Genomic DNA, 7,951 nt, shown 5'->3' on the forward strand with positions numbered 1-7,951 from the left:
GCCAAAAAGCCTTTTTAAAATCTGATATGTTGGCTGGATTCACATGGAGTGTAGATTTAATTTAGTATCTTACAGTGTAATTTAATGAAAGTTTGATTTTTATATCATTTTATTTGAATTTGCCGCGCTGCATTTTCCCTGGCTTTTGGCCAAGTGAGACGCTAGCGTCCCCTATCCTAGAGAGGTTAAACACTGGATGAAAAACAAACTTCTTGCATTTAAACTCTGATAAGACAGAAATTATGCTAATTGGCCACAAGAAACGATCAAATAAAGTATCAGACCTCAATGTTAACATTGATGGTTGCCCCATCACACCAAACATGGTTGTTAAAAACCTTTATGTTACCTTTGACCCCGGCCTAACTCTTGACAACCACATAAAAAGCATATCCAGAACAGCATACTTTCATCTCAATAACATTTACATGATTAGACACTTCATCTCTCAACCAGACGACAAGATATTGGTCCATGCATTTGTTTCATCTAATAGATTAGACTATTGTAATGCCCTCCTTTCCTGCTGCTCAGACTCTACTATTAAAAGCGTACAACTTGTACAGAACACTACAGCTCTCATTTTAACCAACACAAGAAGGCACAAAGTTGTATCTGCAATACACTGGCTGCCTGTAAAGTATCGGTCTGATTTTAAAATCTTAACTTTTAAAGCACTGCATGCCTTGCCCCCTGTTATCTGACAGACATGCTTGTTCCATACAACCCATTGATGTCACTTCGCTCCCAAGGAGCATGTCTGTTTGTACCTAGATGCAGAACCAAGGCAGGGGGCCGTTCCCTATTAAAGCCCCTCAGTTATGGAACAGCTTGCCCTGTCAGGTAAGATGAGCAGACACCATTTTAGTCGGTCCTTATTTATCCTCTTTACGGCTTCCTGTTCGCTTTCCCTTTTGTCATTTATTGCTTTAATGTAGTGTTTCCCAATTTAAATGCACTAAATAAAGTTTGATTTGATTCCCATAGAGGCCAGATTGGTTGCGCCACAACAGGCATCCTCAATAGAGCCTGACCATCACTCACTTCAGTGTGCCACTCTCCCTAAATGACTCTAGAAAGGGAACAATCCATCTCACTGCTCTTTTGAAAAGGCGTCTGCATGGCTTCTCATCCGAAACGGTTCAGAACAGTTTGTTATGTTTTGGTCTTTGGCATTCGTAAATGTTTTTTTTCCGGCTGTTCGTACACACACATTTTTTCTCTCGAGGCAAGCCGAAGTGTACGCCAATTTGTCAGTGATTGGTCAACAGTAGGGATTCTTCAATGTGCTTGTTGTCATTCAACAAGACATTGTTTTCATGCACATTTTTTCACTTGGGAAAGACTGCACCAAACATCTTAGTTAGATGTAAAATTGCGCGACTAAGATCTCCGACAAAAATGTCAAAATTAATGACAGGTTTCTTGAGTTCTTAGAATAATTCAGACTTTTTTGAGGAAGCGTATATTGACTACTGGGTCTCAACAACACTTTTTCTCCTTTTTCAAGCGAAGGTCTTTTAAGGGAGTATGCAAGCACACTCGTTCGGAACCGAAGCATACAGAAGGCTTAAGTCATATACATGAAAAGCCATCACATGGCCTACCTACCCAATATAACTCTGAATCAGGGTGTAACACAGAGTCTTACCTCAGTGTGTTGAGTGGTGGTCTGTGTGGTATTCTCTCCATTAGGGTTAACAGGGGAAATACACTTATTTTGTTTGTTTGTTTTTCCTGTGTTTTTGTTCTGGTTCTTTTAATTGGCTTGCGGAATGGATTTGTAATTGCGCCGCATCCCTTTTGTGTGCAAGTGACGGCCATTTGATCTATAGGTCTGAAAAAATGTATGTTGTTCAATTGTATCTGGGTGTGATCGAGTGTATGGATGTAAATGCATGTGCCCAGAGTATGTGTGTGGGCTTTATGTAGAGGAAGTGTGGGTCTGAGTGTGTAGTGTGTATGCGTGTGTTCTTAACGATCCCCAAGCGTCGCCCGTCTGTGTCTCCCACACCTCCTCAGTGGGGCTCAGCTCATTAGCGGCGACGCCTGGGTGGATTAACCACACAAAAAGGGTCACGGACTGCCGACATAACACACACATCTGCTCACTTCTAACCACTCATGTTTAGTGCTCCTCAAAGCCATCCAACTTCATCTTAGAAAAGACAAACATGGATTTGTGCTCAATTCAAACCAGGAGTGTCTAAGTGGAGAAAGAGCCGTGTGTGTAGCAGTCTATCCCTCTCACATCCATCAGCTACAGAAGGAGCTGTCAGTCTGTTGCATTCATTTATTTAATTAAGTCTCTATTTCCTCAACATGGGAATTTAATACGGAATTCCCTTCTGTCTGTCTACGACTGATGATTGTTTATCTGAGACACACACGCACGCACGCACGCACGCACGCACGCACGCACGCACGCACGCACGCACACACACACACACACACACACACACACACACACACACACACAAGACAAATTATGTTTGGAAATCAAACAGAAAAAAACGTCCCATTCTGAGGGTGGAAAACACTGTGCCTTTTCCTCCTCAGTTACAGCAGTCAGTCCAACTACAGCTTTAACTCATTTGATTAAAAAACTACTTGGAGCCCCCCCAAAAAATCTCAACTTTGATAATGACCGGAAAAATTGCAATTCGCCAGCTATTACATCCAATCAGGGAGGGAGGGATGGAGGGAGGGAGGAGAGTAGAACCAGATGGAAGAGAGAAAGAAAGACACCGAACAGAGCTTGAGCTCAGTGTGAGCCTAATATGAGAAGAGCATCAGCACGATCTCAACACAGCATAAGAACAGCCCCAGCAGACATGAAACCAGTCATATACTGTACTGTACGAGCTAAAGGAGGGTGAATCACAAGCTAAGGATGAGATTTCCACACACAGGGTCTGAGTTTGTTTGTGTCCATCCCCTGACTGACCTGTCTTGGTCTCTACTTTCTTAGACGGTTGTCTTTTTGATGAACTTGGTGGCAGACTCCTGTTGCAGGGGCGGCTCCTCCAGGTCCGCAACAGCCTCCGCGAATGGCTCACAGCCCCCTGAGTTACAGGAAGAAGAGCATGATCAACAGCCAATCACAGAGACGGAATCCTATCATGAGATATACAAAGAGTGAATATTATGCTCTTTCCATAACAGACTGACCAGATGAATCCAGGTGAAAGCTTTGATCCATTATTTATGTCACTTGTTAAATCCACTTCAATCAGTTTAGATGAATGGGATTATTAAGCCTTGAGACATCAAATCATGTCACGTTCTGACCTTTATTTCCTTTGTTTTGTATTTATTTAGTATGGTCAGGGCGTGAGTTGGGTGGGCAGTCTATGTTTGTTTTTCTATGATTTGGGTATTTCTATGTTTCGGCCTAGTGTGGTTCTCAATCAGAGGCAGGTGTCATTAGTTGTCTCTGATTGAGAATCATACTTAGGTAGCCTGGGTTGCACTGTTTGTTTGTGGGTGATTGTCTATGTTGATGGCTTGTTTCAGCGCAGCTCACATTAGCTTCACGGTTGTTATTTTGTTTACTGTTTTTGTATAGTGTTTCAGTGTTCCGTTCTTTCTTTAATTAAACATTCAACATGAACACATATCACGCTGCATATTGGTCCTCCGATCCTTCTCGCCTCTCCTCTTCAGATGAAGAAGAGGACGACCGTGACAGAATCACCCACCCACCAAGGACCGAGCGGCGTGGTAAAGGACAGCGACGACAGCAGCAGCAGCATCAACAACAGAGGCCAGTATCACAGGACTCCTGGACATGGGAGGAGATACTGAACGGTGAGGGACCCTGGGCACAGGCTGGGGAATATCGCCGCCCCAAAGCAGAGCTGGAGGCAGCGACAGCTGAGCGGCGGCGATATGAGGAGGCAGCACGGCAGCGCGACAGGTACGAGAGGCAGCCCCAAAATGTTTTTTTTTGGGGGCAGACGAGGTGTGATACTAAGCCAGGTAGCAGACCTGAGCTCACTCTCGTGCTTATTATAAGCAGCGCATTACTGGTCAGGCACCGTGTTATGCGGTTAAGCGCACGGGTGTCGCCATGTACGTGCCCATAGCCCGGTGCGCTATAGGGCAGCCCCGAAAGTGCCATGCGAGTGTGGGCATCGAGCCAGGGCGTATGGTGCCTGCTCAGCGGGTCTGGTCGCCGGTACGCAGTTTTGGTCCAGGGTATCCTGCGCCGGCTCTGCGTGCTGTGTCTCGGGGCGCTGGGAGGGTGCAGTGCGCCTCTGCCTGCGCTCCGCTCGTGCCGGACAAATGTGGGAGTGGAGCCTAAGGAGAGGTGCGCGTAGTAAGCACTAGATCTCCCGTGCTTACCCACAGCCCGGTTCAACCTGTGCCTGCAATCTGGAGGGTCCGGGCTAGAGTAGTTGTCCAGCCTGGGGAAGTGGTGCCAAGGTTGCGCACCAGAGCTCCAGTGCTCCCCCACAGCCCGGTCCTTCAGGTGCCTCCTCCTAACACCAAGCCTCCTGAAGGTCTCCCCAGCCTGGTGGTTCCTGTGGCAGCCCCACGCACCAGACTGTCTCTCTATCTCCTCCCCGCAGGTGGTCCTGTCTGTCCGGCGCTGCTGCCGGAGTCTCCCGCCTGTCCGGGCGCTGCTGCCGGAGTCTCCCGCCTGTCCGGGCGCTGCTGCCGGAGTCTCCCGCCTGTCCGGGCGCTGCTGCCGGAGTCTCCCGCCTGTCCGGGCGCTGCTGCCGGAGTCTCCCGCCTGTCCGGGCGCTGCTGCCGGAGTCTCCCGCCTGTCCGGGCGCTGCTGCCGGAGCCTCCCGCCTGTCCGGCGCTGCTGCCGGAGCTCCTCAGCCCAGAGGCGCCAGAGCCCCTCTGTCCAGAGCTTCTGCCCCTCTGTCCAGAGCTTCTGCCCCTCTGTCCAGAGCTTCTGCCCCTCTGTCCAGAGCTTCTGCCCCTCTGTCCAGAGCTTCTGCCCCGCTGTCCAGAACTGCCCCTCTGTCCAGTGAGGTCATTGAGAAGGGTGGCCATGGTTAGTAAGCCACGGAGGTGGACGATAAAGCGGACTAAGACAATGGTGAAGTGGGGTCCGCGTCCCGCGCCAGAGCCGCCACCGTGGACAGACGCCCACCCAGACCCTCCCCTATAGGTCAAGGTTTTGCGGCCGGAGTCCGCACCTTTGGGGGGTTCTGGCGCTGCATATTGGTCCTCCGATCCTTCTCGCCTCTCCTCTTCAGATGAAGAGGAGGATGACCGTGACAAATCAAATATATTTATAAAACCCTTTTTACATCAGCAGATGTCACAAAGTGCTTATACAGGAACCCAGCCTAAAAACCCCAACAGCAAGCAATGCAGATGTAGACGCACGGTGGCTAGAAAAACTCCCAAGAAACGCAAGAACCTAGAGAGGAACTAGGCTCTGAGCAGTGGCCAGGCAGAGACAGGGACAGGTTTGTCACTCCAGTGCCTTGCCGTTCCCCTGGGCCAGACTACACTCAATCATAGGACCTACTGAAGAGATGAGTCTTCAGTAGACCTAAAGGTCGAGACCGAGTATGTATCTTTCACATGGGTAGGCAGACCATTCCATAAAAATTGAGCTCTATAGGAGAAAGCCCTGCCTCCAGCTGTTTGCTTAGAAATTCTAGGGACAATAATGAGGCCTGTGTCCTGTGACAGTAGTGTACGTGTAGGCATGTATGGCAGAACCAAATCGGAGAGATAGGTAGGAGCAGGTCCATGTAATGCTTTGTAGGTTAGCAGTAAAACCTTGAAATCAACCCTAGCCTTAAAAGGAAGCCAGTGTAGAGATGCTAGCACTGGAGTAATATGATCAAATGTTTTGGTTCTAGTCAAGACTATATCAGACGTAATTAGCACAAACTGAAGTTTATTTAGTACTTTTGCTGGGTGGCCGGAGAGTAGAGCTTTGCAGTAATCTAATCTAGAAGTGACAAAAGCACGGATTCTTATTTTTTTTAGTTTGTTTTTTTTTAGCACATTTTTTGGGGGACAAAACATTTCAGATTTTTTCAATGTTACGAAAATGGGAAAAAAGCTGCCATTGAAATATTACTGATAGGTTCATCAAAAGAGAGATCAGGGTCCAGTGTAACGCTGAGGTCTTCAGTTTCATTTGAGATGACTGTACAACAACCAAGATTAATTGTCAGATCAAACAGCAGATTTCTTTGTTTCTTGGGAACTAGAATCTATATATTGAATTTAAAGTAAAACATGTGCCGCCATCCACTTCCTTATGTCTGAAACACAGGCTTCCAGGGTAGGCAATTTTGGGGCTTGACTATGTTTAATTGAAATGTAATTGCCGTCCACATAGCAGTAAAAGTTGAAAATTGTTTTACCAAATGACATCACCAAGAGGTCAAATATATAGTGAAAACAATATAGTGGTCCTAAAACGGAACCTGAGGAACACCGAAACGTACCATTGATTTGTTAGAGGACAAACCATCCACAGAAAAAACCTGATATATTTCCATACACAGATATAAAGATAATTAATTAATTTTTATTTAACTAGGCAAGTCAGTTAAGAACAAATTCTTATTTACAATGACGGCCTATGAACAGTGGGTTAACTGCCTTGTTTAGGGGCAGAACGACAGATTTTTACCTTGTCAGCTCGGGGATTTGATCTAGCAAACTTTCGGTTACCAGCCCAATGCTCTAACCACTAGGTTACCTGCTGCCCCAATATTTAAATGAGGCAAGAACTTGTCCGTGTAGACCAAATTTGGTTTTACAATCTCTCCAAAAGAATGTGGTGATTGATGGTGTCAAAAGGTGTCAAAAGCAGCACTAAGGTCTAGGACACAAGGACAGATGCAGAGTCTTGGTCTGACACCATTAAAAGGTCATTTATCACCTCCACGATCACAGTCTCAGTACTATGATGGGGTCTAAAACCAGACTGGTGTGTTTCGTATAGAAGATTTTTCTAATATTTCTGAGAGGAATGGGAGATTCGATATATGGGCCGACAGTTAAAAAACACTTCTTGGACAAGGTTTGGCTTTTTCAGGAGAGGCTTTATTCCTGCCACTTTTAGTGAGTCTGGTACACATCCGGGAAGAGAGGGAACCGTTTATTATGTTCAACATAGGAGGGCCAAGCACAGGAAATAGCTCTTTCAGTAGTTTAGCTGGAATAGGGTCCAGTAGGCAGCTGGAAGGTTTAGAGGCCATGCCTATTTTCTTGAATCTGTTGAGAGATACGGGATTAAAAAACATGAGTGTCTCCAATGATCCAAGGTCCTGGCAGGTCTGTGCAGACTCAGGACAACTGTGTTTTGGAGAAATATACCAATTCAAAGAGGAGTCTGATAATTACTTTATAACTATTTTGATCTTGTGTATGTGTGTATTCTGTATGTGTGGATTGTGTGTGTGCCATTCAGAGGGTGAATGGGCAAGACAAAATATTTAAGTGCCATTGAACGGGGTATGGTAGTAGGTGCAGGCGCACCGGTTTGAGTGTGTCAAGAACTGCAACGCTGCTGAGTTTTTCACGCTCAACAGTTTCCTGTGTGTATCAAGAATGGTTCACCACCCAAAGGCCATCCAGCTAACTTGACACAACTGTGGGAAGCATTGGAGTCAACATGGGCCAGCATACCTGTGGAACGCTTTCGACACCTGATGAATTGAGGCTGTTCTGAGGGCAAAAGGGCGTGCAACTCAATATTAGGAAGGTGTTCCTAATGTTTTGTACACTCAATGTACACACACAACTCAAACCTATGTGTCAAATCTTTCTCTGGAGTATCAAGTTAGGATTTGGCCGTAACATGTATCAAATGTGTAATAAAAGTGTTCCTCTTTAGCTGCCCTTTTTCAAGTAACAAAGTCTCAGTAATTGTCAGATGTGGTTATGTAAGAACTTCATCTTCTACCAGGGCCTACAAATGTCAATATTATTGTGTGTGTGTGTGTGTGTGTGTGTGTGTGTG

The 7,951-nt window shown here is 46.2% G+C and overlaps 1 pseudogene; it reads right to left on the minus strand.

Moving 5' to 3' along the window:
* Positions 1–1,924: 1,924 nt before the first annotated feature.
* The window catches only part of LOC115142231 (protein PTHB1-like), a 159,976-nt pseudogene continuing 153,949 nt past the window's right edge, over positions 1,925–7,951 (minus strand).

Source organism: Oncorhynchus nerka, linkage group LG14, assembly GCF_034236695.1.
Source record: "Oncorhynchus nerka isolate Pitt River linkage group LG14, Oner_Uvic_2.0, whole genome shotgun sequence".
Classification (NCBI taxonomy): domain Eukaryota; kingdom Metazoa; phylum Chordata; class Actinopteri; order Salmoniformes; family Salmonidae; genus Oncorhynchus; species Oncorhynchus nerka.